This window comes from Pleurodeles waltl, chromosome 5 (genome assembly GCF_031143425.1).
Source record: "Pleurodeles waltl isolate 20211129_DDA chromosome 5, aPleWal1.hap1.20221129, whole genome shotgun sequence".
Taxonomy (NCBI): Eukaryota; Metazoa; Chordata; class Amphibia; order Caudata; family Salamandridae; genus Pleurodeles; species Pleurodeles waltl.
The window spans coordinates 541315872-541331484 of NC_090444.1; the positions used below are offsets into that span (position 1 = coordinate 541315872).

Genomic DNA, 15613 nt, shown 5'->3' on the forward strand with positions numbered 1-15613 from the left:
TATGAATGCTGCACTTGTGCAAAAATAGGGCAAACATTCATCATGCCTGCATTGGTTGCATATGAAGAGGAGGTTCAATTAAATATGTTTATCTACACCTGTACATAAAACAAATACATAGAAATAAGGTTAATAAACAGCTTTAACATCATTTAAAATCAAGGTTATGCAATGCCCTCACTGATCTTCATAAAAGTCCAAACCCCACAGCAACATCAAAAAAGCACATACTGGGTAGCAGGTCAATAGCATCATGTCTCCTATACATCCAATGGGTGCAAAACAGTTAAGACAACTTTAAAAACACATGGCAATCCATTAAAACATGTGTACTTGTACATTTCAATGTCTGGTCACATATACAAGTTCTCCCCTTTACTTTAAATATCAGTGCCATACATTGTACCTGCAAAGTGGGAATGCATCCTAAGCTAAACTTAAACGTTTCAGATCAAAGAGTTGGATTTGGCAAACAAGATAGATATGGAATCATATCAGAATGTGCCAAAGTTTGTAACATTAAAGAAATTGAAGATTTTGGAACTAAATATGTCCTATCTTTTTGCAAATTCATAATTTAGGCAGCTTCCTTTAATAGCTTCTTCGGGGGGAATGGATCCCAACCTCCAAAAACATGTAAGACTGAAAAATAATCCTTGGTATCTGTCAAACCTGTGAGCCTTAGGATGGTCTTCCCCGAAACCTTTTGCCTACGTGCCTCATCTTATTTTTTCAGAATCATTTTGTTTGCTTTAGGACTCTGAGCACATTACCACTGCTGACCAGTGTAAACATCAATGGTATCTATGCATGGTAACATTGGTGTATACACAATTGGCATATTTAATTTTCCTACACATCCCTTATAATGTGATACACCCTACAACCAGGGCCTGTAAGTTAAATGGTACTAATGGGCCTGCCACCGACATACAAGTAGCTCTTTAAACATGTCTCAGGCCTGCCACTGCATAGTGTGTGTACAGTTTTCCTTCCACTTCAACTTGACATTTAAAACCATTTGTCAAGCCTAAAACTCCCCGTTTATTATATCCAAGTCACCCCCCAAGCCAGGCCCTAGGTAGCCCATAAGGCAGGGTGCTGTGTAAGTAAAAGGTAGGGGATGTAGTTTTAAGTTTTACATGTCCTGGAATGAAAAACTCCCAAATGAGTTTTTCTCTACTGTTTTGCATGTCCTAGTAGTGAAAACACCTCCATATGTTTTTCACTAATGTAATGCTTACTCCTCTCGTAAGTTATCATTGGGAAGTGCTTACCACACTTTTAAGCTATAATTCCTGATTGAGGAGGAGTGTCTCTGTTATGTTTCATATCACTGGAATGGGAATGATAAACCCTCTTTACTGGAAAAGTTGGATTTAATATTACAATTTTAGAAAGGCCACTTTTAGAAAGTGGACATGTCTCTGCTCTTGCAGTGCTGTGTGCCTGCAGCCTGTCTCCAATGCAATTCTGGGGTGGACGACAGCTATATTTTTAAAATTCCTTCTAGACAGCCACAAACACAGGAAGGTTAGATGTGTTAGAGAACTCATCTACATTCGGATGGCTCTTCCTGGGCAGGAAGTGAAGGAGGAGCTGACACTTCCACCAAAATAGGCAGTGCCTTGCCCCACACAAAGAGCTGATTACCTCCTACTGATAGCCTGGATCCAGGGCTAGGAAGAAAGTGCCTCTGTGCACTTCAAAGGCCCTTCTTTGAAGTCACCCCCACTTCAAAGGCACAATTGAGTATAAGTACAGGGTCTCTAACCCCACCAAATCAGCCACTTCTGGAACTACTGCTGGAATCCGCCAGAAGAACTACTGTGCGTCATCATGGACTGTTACTCTGCTGGACTGCTGACCTCAAAGGACTGATTTTCTGTGGTCCTGCAGCCTGAGGCTCTCTGACCCTGCTGAGGGAGAGCTGGACTCTGTCTTGCACCACAAGTGACCTCCAAGGGCTTGCTGGCTTACCTACCCCTGCTTTTGTGCCTGGTTCACTAGAAGTGGACCCAGATACTTTCACCAGTGAAATTGAGACTTCTAAAGTCTGCTTGGAGCAGAACCCGTTCATCGACCCTGTTGCAGGAGTAGAACCGGTGCATCACACTAGGAAGTCAGTGCATCGCCTTGAGTGCCCGATGCTTTGAACCGTGCACCACCCTCGTCACAGCTTGGAGAGATCAATGCATCAACTTGACTGTGTGCACTTCACAAACAACGCATCGAGGCTTGGTGCTTCGTTTTTGGAATTGACACATTGCCACCGAAGTGTGAAGAAAATCGACGCATCACCTCAACTGAGGGCCCGGCATCGATGCATCGGTCAACACATCACTTGTCTGCACCCTGCATCACGCTTTTGCTAACAGGATCAAGGTGCTTTGTTCACAGGGCTTGAGTGGCTGTTGTCCCCAACCAGTGCTCCATCGCAGTCGGCCTGAGCTGTTTACTTCGCCCTGGTCCAGCGCAACCAGAAAATTCCCTTGGCACTTATTGTTCCCAAGTGCTAAAAAGCTAAAAAGTCTGCTTGGAGCAGAACCCGTGCATCAACCCTGTTGAGAGAGTAGAACCCGTGCGCCACTCATGGAAGTCAACACATCGCCTTGAGAGCCTGATGCTTGGGCCCGTGCACCACCATCGTAACAGCTTGGAGAGATCAATGCATCCCCTTGACTGCACAGAGAAACTGGGCGCATCGCACTTCGTAACCAATGCATCTAGGGTCGGTGCTTAGTTTTTGGAATTGACACATCGCCACCAATGTGTGAAGAAAATCAACACATCACCTCAACTGCGGGCCTGGCATTGATGCATCGGTCAACGCATCCGCTCATCTACACTCCACATCACGCTGTTGCTGCCAGGATCAAGGTGCTTTGTTCACAGGACCTAAGTGGCTCTTGTCCCCAACCAGTGCTCCATCACTGTCGGCCTGAACTGTTGACTTCACCCTGGTCCAGCGCAACCAGATAATTCAAATTGGCACTTATTGTTCCCAAGTTCTAAAACCTTTTTAATTCTTCAAAATATCATAACTCAACTTCTACTTACTTGATTTTTGTTGTTTCAGTCTTACTATACACTGCATCCAAAAGATGTTCTTTGTTCTACTCTGCTTGAAAACAGCGAATATTTTCAGTTGTTTTTTCTTTTTAAACTTGGTATAAGCGTCAGATTTTAACTGTGAGAATAGCTCCTTTATTGTCTTTGAAAACCCCTGACAGCTAACATTCAAGGAAAATGAATCTCGTGTTGTATAATCTATCACCGTTTACGTCTAATTTTACCTTGGCCGCTTAAAGCATATTTCATCAGCAGCAGTAAACATATTTGATGACTAGCCATTCCCTTTTCTTGACTGAAAGAGGTTGTTTACTGACTCTATGGAAATAAGGTGTATGCACATGCCCTGTGATTCTAAACTATAACTGTATCAGTTTTAGTCAAATGATCATCATAATTATAGGGGGAGGGGAGTAGGTGCCGAAGGTCTGGTAATAATAAATTGTTGAAAATACAGTGCATCAGGCCTTTCTAAGAGCCTTTCTAAGAGCTGTAACTAGCCTGTGCTTTTGTTGCATATTTTAATGATATTCAATTTACCATCCTCAGAAGGTTGAAGTGCTGAATTGCTCTTGTCAGCAAATTAAAGGAGCTTAATTAGCTCGGTCATCTTACTGTGCTACAGGGCTTGAAGCTGAGTTGAATTTTATGAATATAATATGGGAAAACATAGTGGTAAGAAGTCAGGGATTGTTTATATTTTGATTAATCCATCTATTAATGGATAGTTAAGGTATTACAAATAGACACTTCAATTTTATGGGTTTATTTGCATTAAAAAGGGGGCATCCTGCTGCTATCGGAGGCATGTTCAATCCGTTAGATATTAACAGTGTTGAGGCCTTCTAAGAGGTTTTGGGGCACTTAATGCTCCATCCTTGATAACGCCAAAGGAATCCAGGCCAAATTTGTGTCCCATTTCCCTACATGTTAGGAATTGTGACTGATCCCTGGTTCGTGTATTCTCCTGAAGAAAATGGAGAAAATAGCCAAAACATAGCAAAACTATGTTTTGTTTCTGACAAAACAAAAAAAAGTGCAGTGCAAGAAAGGGTATGTTATTTTTTTCCACGGAAATGGCATAAATACTTGGTTTGCTGTGCTAAGAAAACTGTCTTCCCAGGTTTCAGTTACAAGAACAGTTGTGAAAGCACATTTTATTTTACCAGGGTGTTGGCATTTTGCTATGCGGTAGTCTATTTTTCCTTTTTTGGGGGGTTGCGCTACCGACTTGCAGTGTGTGGTGTGTGAAACCAATGGGTGGATCTGGAAAGATATATGCTTCTGAACTGTAGACAAAATTCCGAATTTCGCAAGGGGTCATTTATGTACCTCACTCAAGTAATGCTCTGTCCTGATGGCCAATTTACAAACTTAATATACCATTGCATCTGTCATAGTCTTATGAATTCAGGACTATTTTTTACCAAGTTTTTTTTATTGCTAGCAAACATTCAAAGGTTTACAGATCCATAGTTCAGTATTATCAGTACACCACAAAAAGGTAAGACATCAGAATAACATTATCACTATAGACCTACCTGAACGCCCACCCATGGCCCCGCTGCTCTTATCACTGTATCTTTCCTGTCCAGAATATAGAGGCCATACCATGTTCAATACCCAGATAAAGGCCTGTTAGATCACTTCACGTCTGGACCAGTGGCCCGCAGGACTCCTGGCTGTCAAGGAGTTGCTCACTCTTCTACAACATCCAGTGAATACATGTACATGTATGTGTAACCTGCCTATCTACCCAACTTCTTTCACCCCGAGTGCTAGCACTCCATTGGAGTTGTCAGGAAGGCCTAACCCAGCATAACATCCCCATTTTTCCCTCATCGCCGACCCCTCTAGTGCATTTTAGAGATCCGTCAACCTTCGTTCCCATGCAGGCAAGTCATTCGCACGTTTTTCATTACTCCATACATGCTTCATCTCTTCTGCTACTGCCCATTTCAACATATCGCAGAGCCATTCTTCATATCTGGGTAGCCTTTTACACAGCCATTTAATGGCAATACAGAGATTTGTCAATAGGAGTCCTAATAAAACACATTTAAAACTAAGTTTCTTTCCCTTAGGTTTCGGGACTAACACCGGCAAGAGAGTTTGAGCTGTAGGTGTTATTGTCCAACCTGTGGCTCTATCAAGGTTCCTTACTATGGGGGTTATTCTAACTTTGGAGGAGTGTTAATCCGTCCCAAAAGTGACGGTAAAGTGACGGATATACCACCAGCCGTATTACGAGTTCCATAGGATATAATGGACTCGTAATACGGTTGGTGGTAAATCCGTCACTTTTCCGTCACTTTTGGGACGGATTAACACCTCCTCCAAAGTTAGAATAACCCCCTATGTCTCTCCAGCAGAGCGTTAGGGATGGGCATTGCCAGACCATATGTATAAAATCTGCTTCTAGGGCATTGCATCAAAGGCAATTACCTGATCTTGTGGGATATATGTGATGTAAGGCTGGGGCCAAGTACAGTCAGTGAATGAAATTATAATGAATGAGTTTAAAATGTACATTAGAATTCTCCATTTTAGCCTCCTCATGAAGTTTCTCCCATTTCTCACATCCCACATCTCCCAGTGTGTCTTCCCATGCTGTCTGTGTCTTAGGTAGTAGAGTGGGCAGGTCCTCTCATAGTGTCCTATAGATTTGTGATATCAGTCAGTGTCTCCCCGTCATATCTAGTAGCCTAGTCAGAGTGTGCAAAACCAGTGGCTCCTCTGGGAAGCAAGCCCGCAGTGATCGTGCCGTTGCTGATATTTTAGCATACTGTAGATATTGTCCCTCGCACAGCCCAAAGAAGCCAATGGCGTCATCCTGGGTGATAAACTGTCCACCCAAATACAAGTCTCCCAAAATATTGCAACCGTTGTCTTTCCATTTGAGATGGATATTTTTTCCTCAATCCTGGCAAATTGCTTTATATCCCACAGAGCCATATCTCTCGCATACGGGGCCCATTGTAACACATGGGCAACTGTCCGTGTCCATACACCGTATACACAGCGCACCAAGAAGGGCGCATCTTTCTGCAGCTGTGTGCCATCCTTAAGCAGCGTAGATAGAGAGTGTTATCCATATGTGCCTCTTAGCATTCATTCTCCAAGTTATTTTCACTATCCAGGCAATGCACCACATGGTGTAAGTGTGATGCCAAATAGTAGAGTTCCAGGTTGGGAATTTTAATCCCACCCTGCTCTGACATCTGTTTAAGTATAGCATGCTCACCCTCTTTCTTGACCAAGAGTAAGACCAATATCAGTTTCTCCAGTTGTATGAAATATCACCTGGGAATTTCATACAATGTATATTGTAGCCCATACAGACATCTAGGGAGCACCACCATTTTAACAACAGCAGCTCTACCTATTAATGATAGAGGAAGCTCTCCGCAGAGTCAGATGGAGGTCTTCAGCCCCTCTCGTGCACTTCACATATTTAGGTCATAAAACCTACTTTCTGTGTGGGCCAGTCTTATTTCCAAATACCTGATTCCCTCCGTACCCCAGGTAAGCTCCACCCGTGGAAGGGAGTCTACCCACTTCCTAGCCAAGGGCCCAATGGAACCACGTGTGACATCCAAGAAAAAAGGATTCAGGGCTATGCACATTTATCATGGCATTGTCGGAATAGGGAGAAACTACATGTGTGGTCTCCCTCAAGCGGATCCCCCATGGTGCCAGTACTCAGCGCAGTAGCATTGCCATGGGCTCCATGGCTATGGCAAATAATAGAGGCTACTATGGGCACCCCTGTCACATCCCTTTAGTCAGCTAGATTCCATCTGACACCATGGTGCCCACACGTACTCGGGTGATAGAGCTTACTTACAGTAACTTGACCCATGGAATGTATTATGGTCCAAGTCTCAGCTTCCCATTACAAGCCATACGTATTCCCTTTGCACCATGTCAAAGGCCTGCTTGTTGTCGAGCAGGGCTAGGGCATAAGGTACCTACACTTGGCATGAAGTGTGGTAAACATGGGCCAGTCAGCACAAATTATACATGGTAGTACAATGTGGTATACAGCCACACTGGTCGGTGTGGATGAGCGCTGGTAAGTGCAGCAACAAACGGGCCACCAATACACCACTCAGTATTTTTGCGTCTACATTTAGAAGCAACAAATGCCTATAGGCCGAGGTTTTGGGACTAGCACAATTAGGGCCTTCCCCATCAAAGCAGGTAGGCACTCTCCCTTTCGTGCCTCCAGATACACCTCCAGAAATCTGTCAGCAAGAATGGCTGCATATTTTTGATAAAATTCCACCAGTAAACCATTACTGCCCCCGTGTTTTTTGTGTTTTTTTAAGCAACATATACTGGCAATTATTTCCTTCTTTTTTATGGGCCCTCCCAGTGAGGCGTTTTCCGCCTTCCCCAACCTAGCAAGTTGTAGATCTACCAAAAGAGTTGCTCCATTGTCACACGATCCCTCATTACAGTTTGCATAGAGTCTGCTTAGGTGCATCTTGAACATCTCCTTGATGGTTACTTGTGTGTAACCTTGTTTTCCCCACTGCAATTTGTAATAGCATAACCAGTTCATGGGACGACTGTTGCCTAAGCAACCTAGCTAACATGGCTGCAATGGTGTCGCCGTCTGCATTAAGTCTGTGGCAGTATGCCGTGAATACATGTTTTTCCAGTCCGTGCTATTCACCGAAAAATTCTCTAAAGGCTTGTTGCCTTTCCTCCTGTGGCTGTGTACGGAGAGCCTCTCCTAAGATTCTCAGTTTTTCAATGATTAATGTCCCACTCCAGCTGTATCCTGACCTCATATGTAGTGTTAATACAGACTTCTCACAGCACAACCTTCATCGTCTCCGAGTCCCAAGACTTCGCACCAGAGTTCCCCCAGTGTTCATCGAAATAATCGAAAAGTTCATCCAGAACCACTGCCTCAAAGGAGGGTCAGTAAAGACCTCCACTTGGATTCTCTCAATGGAACTCCCGGGTACCTACACCCCCTCACGAGGGCCAGGAGTAGTGGGGAATGATCTGATAGGTATCTAGCCAGATAGGAAATGTCCCCTACCTGCAGGAGCAAAGCCACAGGTAGAAATTAGTAATCCAACTGGATGCAAGTGTTAGTTGCTGCGGTAGTGCAAGAGTAAGTCCTGGTGGTTGGGTGCCTACATCATCAAGGGCCCATCTTTGCTAGCTCACATAAAAGGTCCACTAACTGTTTAGTCATATTTGGTTTTATGTGCGCACTAGGTGGATCTCTGTGCAGCAATCTCTATGACATTGTTGAAGTGTCCTGCCAGGATTATGGGGGTGATTTTAACCTTGGCGGACGGCGGAGGCCGTCCGCCAAGGTACCGCCGTGAAATGACCGCACCGCGGTCAAAAGACCGCGGCGGCCATTTAAACATTTCCGCTGGGCCGGCGGGCGCTCTCCGAAAGAGCGCCTGCCGGCCCAGCAGAAATGCCCCTGCAACGAGGACGCCGGCTCAGAATTGAGCCGGCGTAGTTGCAGGGGTGCGGCGGGTGCAGTTGCACCCGTCGCGTATTTCAGTGTCTGCAAAGCAGACACTGAAATACTTTGCGGGGCCCTCTTACGGGGGCCCCTGCAGTGCCCATGCCATTGGCATGGGCACTGCAGGGGCCCCCAGGGGCCCCGCGGCACCCCCTACCGCCATCCTGTTCATGGCGGGTTTCCCGCCATGAACAGGATGGCGGTAGGGGGTGTCTGAATCCCCATGGCGGCGGAGCGCGCTCCGCCGCCATGGAGGATTCAATGGGGCAGCGGTAAACCGGCAGGAGACCGCCGGTTTACCCTTTCTGACCGCGGCTGAACCGCCGCGGTCGGAATGCCCTCGGGAGCACCGCCAGCCTGTTGGCGGTGCTCCCGTGGTCGGTGACCCTGGCGGTCACCGGCCGCCAGGGTCAGAATGACCCCCTATGTCTTCTGTCAGATATAGCACCACAACTTAAGCACCCCACTGTAGAAGGTCTCACTATCCGCATTCAAAGCATAAACATTTATTAGGCAAATCTCTTTCCTGTCTAATTTCCCAAACAGAACCACATATCCCCCCCAGGTCTAGTACATGTCCCCCATTCCAAAACAGAACCCCCGGGGCCACCCGTATTAGTGACCCTCTAACAAAACACAGAGTATGATGCAGCATCATCACCTCTGGAGACTTGGGATATAGTTCCCTCATACATGTGTCTCTTGAAGAAATGCTATTGATTTGCAATAGCGCTTTAGATATAATCGTGTACATGGCTGCGCTTCTCCACCTGGACCAGACCTTTCATGTTCCATGACAGCAATTTAAATGTACCATCCATTCCCAAACAACCATGTCAGGCCCTACTCCTCTCCCCTTCTCAGCTCGCTTCCAACACACAGGGCCTCGCTACAGCAGACTTATTGTTGACCACCCCAAATACCAGCTTAAATGCCCTTGAAACTGCAAAACCATGAAACTGAAATATTCCCTCAATGCCCTCCCCCTCCCCTTGGGTAGTGAAGCTATCTCATCCTGCTGCAAACTCAGCAGAGCAGAAACTAGCATGACCCACCCAATCACCTAAACTGAAGAAAAAACTCAGAGATCACAACTTAAACTGGAATCTTAACACTTCTCCTCTTAACCTCTTACACTTCGCTAGAGGTCAGCACTCTAGCAGGCTTCCCAGACCTGAACCCCTGTAGTCTGTGATCTCTGCCAGTTCCACATTACTTCTCTGTTGTTGCAGCTAAAGCTTAGGTTATCAAAAAAACACAAAATAACGGAAGTATTCCCTTCTGCCCTTAGTGATATACATTAAACAGGTGTCTCCAGGCTGTGAGCCCCTCTACTTACCATGTCTGATAGACCCCGCCATCTTTCCATCTTTCACACCAATTTTACCACAAGGCTCAGTGTCAGTTTTGTTACAAAGGCGATCCCACAGTTCCTCTCGTTCAATGTGTCCAATCCTCAGTGCTGCCCATACCCAAACTTGGATTACTTTGTCTTTCTGAGAATAGGTCATGGGAGTTAGGCAGTGCAGGTGTCTGCGTAAGGGTTCCATCTGATCTTATTATTATAAGGCCCGACAGGCCAGGGAGGGCACCAACCTCTCACTTTTTGATCACCTCTCTCACTTAAAAGAGTGTCTGTGCCTGCTCAGAGCTGCACTTGCCGCAGGTGCCGAAGCAGACCATGCTGCACCAGCCACTGAATCCACCCAGTCACTTTCCTCTGTGGCATTAAGGAAAAAAGTACTTTATTGTCATGCACCACTCTCAATTTTGCCGGGAATACCAGAATATACCACAGGTCGAGGGCACTCAGATGCCGCTTGAACTATTAAAAAGGGCTGTCCTTCAAACTGTAGCTGTCCTTGTGGCACGTATGTGTCACAGAATAGCATTCTGGTACCTATAATTAAATAGACAGCCAATTATTTTCTGTGGAGGTGCTCCTGGGTGTGTGTGTGGGGGGGGTGACAAGGCTCTATGAGCTCTCTCCATGCAGCCATCAGCCATTCTTCTGTGGACTGCCCTTCCTCTCTCTCTGCCAACCCCACAAACCGCAGGTTGTTTCTTCCTGATCTACCCTTAGTGTGCTCCATACGGTCCTCCAGACGCTCTGACAACTTCTGTAGGGATGAACCCATGTCTTTTAATGTAGTCACCTGCCTTTGCAGTTCAGTTACATTATCCTCCATTGCCGTTACACAATTGGCCACCTTGCACAGGAGCATCCTCAGAAGACTGACATCTATGGCCACCATGTCTATTTTAGTGACCAGTTCAGTGAGGGTCTGTGTGATTGCCTCCATGAGGTCTGCCAAAGAGGGTCCCTGTGTTACCCTCTCTGAGGCATCTCCTTGTGTTGTTTCTGGTGGTTCCTCTGGCTGCTTCCTCGCTCCTGATGTCGCCTAAGTGTAGTTGATGATCTTGTTGCTTGAAACCACGCAGCACCACAGTGAATATACAGTCCCAGGTGCACCTCTGAGCTATTTGTTGGGGTCTGTCTGCAGGCTCCCAGCCAGAGGTAGTCTGTCATCATCTGCCACTACTTCGCACACAATGCACGGGCTTTGGAGTTCATGTGCACCCAGGCCAGGAATCCAGGGCCACCCAACAGTTTGTATGTGTTACTGTCACTGCACCCCAATTGTGTGACCCCCATAGCTCTCTACATTATTTTTCCAAGGGGGCCATGCTTCAGAGTCTTGTAAGGGGGCCCGCACAGCCAGGGATATTTCCTTTGTAGCAGAGGGAGCAACGTGAATAAGTTAAGTACCTCCCCAATGTGACACACTTTTCAGTCACCCCACCTGGGTCACGGTTCCTCTTGCATACTGTCTAGAGCCTTCCACATTCCTGCAGTACCATGCATGCGGATGCCTTCTTATGCCAAACCTCCTGTTTCAGGCATCCAACAGCTTCTTTTTCAGGGCACTGAGGTCGCACTCTTCGAGGAAACTCCTCAAACCTCTAGTACCCCAGGGGAGTGATGGCCTAGTCTTATCAAAACAGGCCAGTCAGGACTGGCCTGAATGAAAAATGAGCAGGATTAAAACAAAGGTATTTTTTTTTGTGTGCACTAGATACTGACATTGGGATTGCTTTTCTAACAACCCTGAATTTGAAGTTACCTATACTATCATGTGAAGCAAGATGCTTCAAGTTCTGTTCAGATTTGGACGGCATTTTGAAAAATGTGTTCTTATTTGCACACTGGAATATACTTGAAAGCAAAAATGGAAATTAACTGCATAGAGAATAACAATTGTTCTACTATTCTATGCTCCCATTGTTCTCCCCCAAAAAATTTACCCACTTGTGTGGGCGGCCTCTCAATTGTGACAGGAAATGCAATATGGAGGCATCACATTTTAGGAGATGTGAGTAGCTGCAGTATTTAGGCCTAGGTTTAGATGCCTCCCTGGGAAACCTACTAAAGCCATATATTTCTGAAAAGTATACTCCCAGTGAAGTCCAGGCTGGTGTGAATTGTGTGCATCCCACTACAAGTTATTTTCCAGAATGCCCTACAAACCTCAACTGTGCATTTTACTCACATTTTTGCGAGGCAAAATCTTGAAATCTGCAGGATGCACAAAATTCATAACACACAGCAATCCCACAGTACCCCCTTTGGTGGCTTACCCTGTTACCTGGGAGAAGATTGGACTTATCCCTGGCCATGCATTCATGTCCATCACCCCGAGCAGAGAATGCAGTAGATGTGAATGGTTTGTGCACCACAGTTGAGTGGTTAAGAAAATGTATATCCTGGGCATATTAGTAGCCAACAACTGTATGTTTGGCTTTTGACTCCTTCTGAACACACCAATTTCTTGACTAAAGAAGATGCCCAAATTGTCCAGACTGGCCTCCCCAGGCATCAATCTGGTTTTGAAATAGCAGAATTCCTGTCAGATCTAGCACACACACTTCCCAATATCAACTGATCCTCTGGGACATATCCATGTAGGCAACAGCTTCCACTCTCTTAGGGCTTTTTTACACTCTGGCTACAGGAAGTAAGTGCACAACAGGGAAAGCCTTAAGGAGCAAGAAGGTGTCACCTACAGGGTCTTAGCCCTCTCTTGATTTTTGAGTCATCAAGTAACCAATTCAAGAGCAAATTATTTAAAACAGAAGTTAAATGAGAGTAGGAGACAACTCTCTTAAATGGGTACTATTAGGCAGTGAGGACATCTCTAGTTGGTCATGCAGGGACGTTTTCTCTCATCTTCAGACCCAGGAAGCTCTCTCCATTGAGAGTGTCAAGCTGGGTATCTTAAACCAGCCATAAACCACACATTCAAAGGTACTACGATTGATTTATTTAATTATCATACTTGCATAGTGTGAACTAGATTTATCAAATTGTGATTAAATACTCAGGTTTTTTGCTTTTGTTATGTGGCATTACAACTATTATGAAGTCGAATACACAAAAAACAAAATGGTAGTTCCTGTCCCAGCTGAGTAGAGCTCTTACCATCCTCCCACCTCCACTTCTGACCTGCCTATTTCAAGCCCCTGAGCATCAAGGGAAATCCCTTCCCAGGAACCAACATGTGGCTCATGTCTCCTACAGGGCATGGGACGATTGAGTCTGTAGCCCTCCTTCCTTAAAGGCACAAGATGCTTCAAGTTCTGTTCAGATAAATATATTTTCACTTTGCAGGTTGTGTATTGGTTATCTCCTCCCATTCCGGACATGGTAAGCGCATCTAAAGAGCAGTGTCAACCAACACAAGCTATGCATGTCTGACATTTCAGACAAAATTGCCTATAACTTTTACTAGGCACTTCAGTTGAACTGGCAGAATATATGTGATGCTCTCATAGGGTTGCTAAATGCCAAGAATGTACCTCTGCTGCATTTCTTTTCTTCCCTCGTTACCTGTACACTAAACATCTGTTTCATATTTGTTCCGGTGAAAGGTTATATATACATTTAATGGCATATTACATTTTATACAGCTGAAGAAACTATTTGGAAAAATTTAATCTAATAACAGGTTAAGTTTTAGAGGTAGATGTGAGAAATGTATCCTGCATTGCTATTCTGAAATATGTAGCCTGTGAAGCCGGCGAGTCAAGAAAGTGTATTCCAGTTCTGGAAGTGTGAGGAGTGTTAGAACTGCTTTTCAGACATTTTTAAAAAGCTACTTTCCGCCTAAGTTCTAAAAATTCTGGTTTCCCCATTAAATCAGATTTTGAAAATGAAGTGGAAAATAACATTGAAACATTTTTCTAGCATTTGCCAGCAGACATATGAAACAACAAATGTAATCCCATCTAAGCTTGTTGGAGAAGAATATGGCATACATTTTAGGTTTTGTTTCACTGTGAAAACACATAAGAAACCCATTATGTGGGATACCCCACATTTACATATTATCACACTGCCCTCTGGCCTATAAGGCACACCTTTAGGGGCAAAATAAATATATAAAAACAGACTTTTTGTAAATGGAAAAGGCACTTTTCCCTGCCATGCATCACATGTGAAAATTGCTGCTCCTGGCAAACATATATTTTGTCACAAATGTGACTGGTGTAAATACACAGTCCACGTATGACATTTAACTTCCACCCCATATGTGCATTATCTGTGCCATCTACTGTGGTTTTACATGAGAGTTGCATTGCCAATTGGGTATAAACGGTTTTACCAGTACAATTTTCGGGTCAGAACACATGCACAGTTGCGCTGATTAGCCATGTCACAGGGCACAAAGTCTCAAATAGGTGATAAATCTTGGGTGACCATGCAGAAAAGGTAAATTGTTATAGTAGCATGTTGTGCCCTGGTAGTAAAAGAAAATACAAGAATAACCAAAACCCTCTACCTTCAAGAGAATGTCTAGGAGGGGGTGGCTGACTAGCCTGTGCAACAAAATTTGTCAGGTTTGCAAAGCAAAAAAATGTCCATCATGGGAATCAATTATTACAGTTAGAACCTTAGTGTAAAGCCTCATGATCATGGGAAACATATAAGGAATTAGGGAAACGTAGAATTAGATGTCCTGCTATTGAAAGACAGATCACAGACATTACTATGCTAGAGGCAGCTAACCTATAATGGAAGAAGGCAATCACGCTTTTAGCTTATATAGTTAGACTGGTATTCACCAGAAGTCACCTGAAGTCACATTAATAAAATTAGAAATTGAAAAGCACTTCACATATAAGGAATTAGGGAAACGTAGAATTAGATGTCCTGCTATTGAAAGACAGACCACAGACATTACTATGTTAGAGGCAGCTAACCTATAATGGAAGAAGGCAATCACGCTTTTAGCTGATATAGTTAGACTGGTATTCACCAGAAGTCACCTGAAGTCACATTAATAAAATTAGAAATTGAAAAGCACTTCACACATAATCGCAAAAGGCACAGACAAAATATTTCAAAATGATCTCTCTGATTTCAACTACATTCAAGGATGCAACCAACAAACATACAAAGAGTTTCTCCAAGATGCAAATTTCAGGACAATGACCCTGATACCATGCACTTTTTAGGGGAGGTGTGCAGTGCTATTTCCAAGATGCTGATCAATAAGGACCTTGCTATAAATGTCTTTGATACCTCTTTCAATAAATCTTTCCAGACCCTTCTAGTAGGACCACTCAAACAGGTGTTTAATTCCTTTTTAAGAGAGAGGTTCAGCCATTGATGGTATGTTGGAATCCACTTTGTCACTTTTATTAAAAGCTAACATTAATACCAACAGTTGCCATTCATATCTTTTCATACATGTACACATTTTCTTTTGTCTATCGGTCTTCATGAAAACAGATGGGCTGCTGACAACATTAAATAGGCTCTCAATCAAGTTAAGCAGGCTTTACACAACACTTCAATGATTCTTCTTTCGCTGGTTGGGGAGAGGATGTTCTGTGAAGGAGTTCAGAGATAATGGTAAAGATGGATAGAATATATAACTACTACATAGGCTTCACCCTCCAACACAGTTCATTTGTCATATGATTTAACATTTACAATAATTCCTCCAATGATCGATCAACCACAAGCACAGATGTCAA

General features: G+C 44.2%; 1 protein-coding gene across 3 annotated transcripts in view; it reads left to right on the forward strand.

Moving 5' to 3' along the window:
* Window positions 1–15613, forward strand: part of CCDC85A (coiled-coil domain containing 85A) — a 926772-nt gene that overhangs the window by 229282 nt on the left and 681877 nt on the right. The window lies entirely within an intron of this gene.